Raw genomic sequence first — 513 nt, forward strand, 5'->3', positions numbered from 1 at the left:
GGAGCCTGGCGGAGGGGGAGGCCTTGGTCTTCTCTGCTTCTCCTTCTTTCTTCTCCTTGTCAGAGGAGATGGGGTTCGCCCCGGAGTGGAGGTCGTCCTCTTTCTTGTTCTTCGGCGACGATTGGAGGGGGAGGCCTGAGGCAGAGGAGGAAGAGGGAGACATGGCTGCAGGGGAAGAGGGTTTTTTGGCGCTGGTGGACAGAGCAGAGCAAGGGGATGGAGTGGTGAACCGTTTGGCGCAGATAAATAAAGGGAGTGTAGTGGAGATTTAATGCCATGACGGTTCTCGAGGACGTGATGCCGAAATTGTCAATTCGTACAGAGAAGCCCAGGAGGCGAGGCGTAATGATGGAAGATTCTGCGGCACTTCTGCTCTGCCACGACATGACCCGACAAAAGAAAAGCGTAATGATTTTGGAAATGACATTTCCAAAACCAGGGGGGCATGTGTTATCACCAGAATTTGACCAAGTCAGAGGTGGGCCGCGATCAAGATGGGCTTGAAGAATATAT

Source organism: Lolium rigidum, chromosome 6, assembly GCF_022539505.1.
Source record: "Lolium rigidum isolate FL_2022 chromosome 6, APGP_CSIRO_Lrig_0.1, whole genome shotgun sequence".
NCBI lineage: Eukaryota > Viridiplantae > Streptophyta > Magnoliopsida > Poales > Poaceae > Lolium > Lolium rigidum.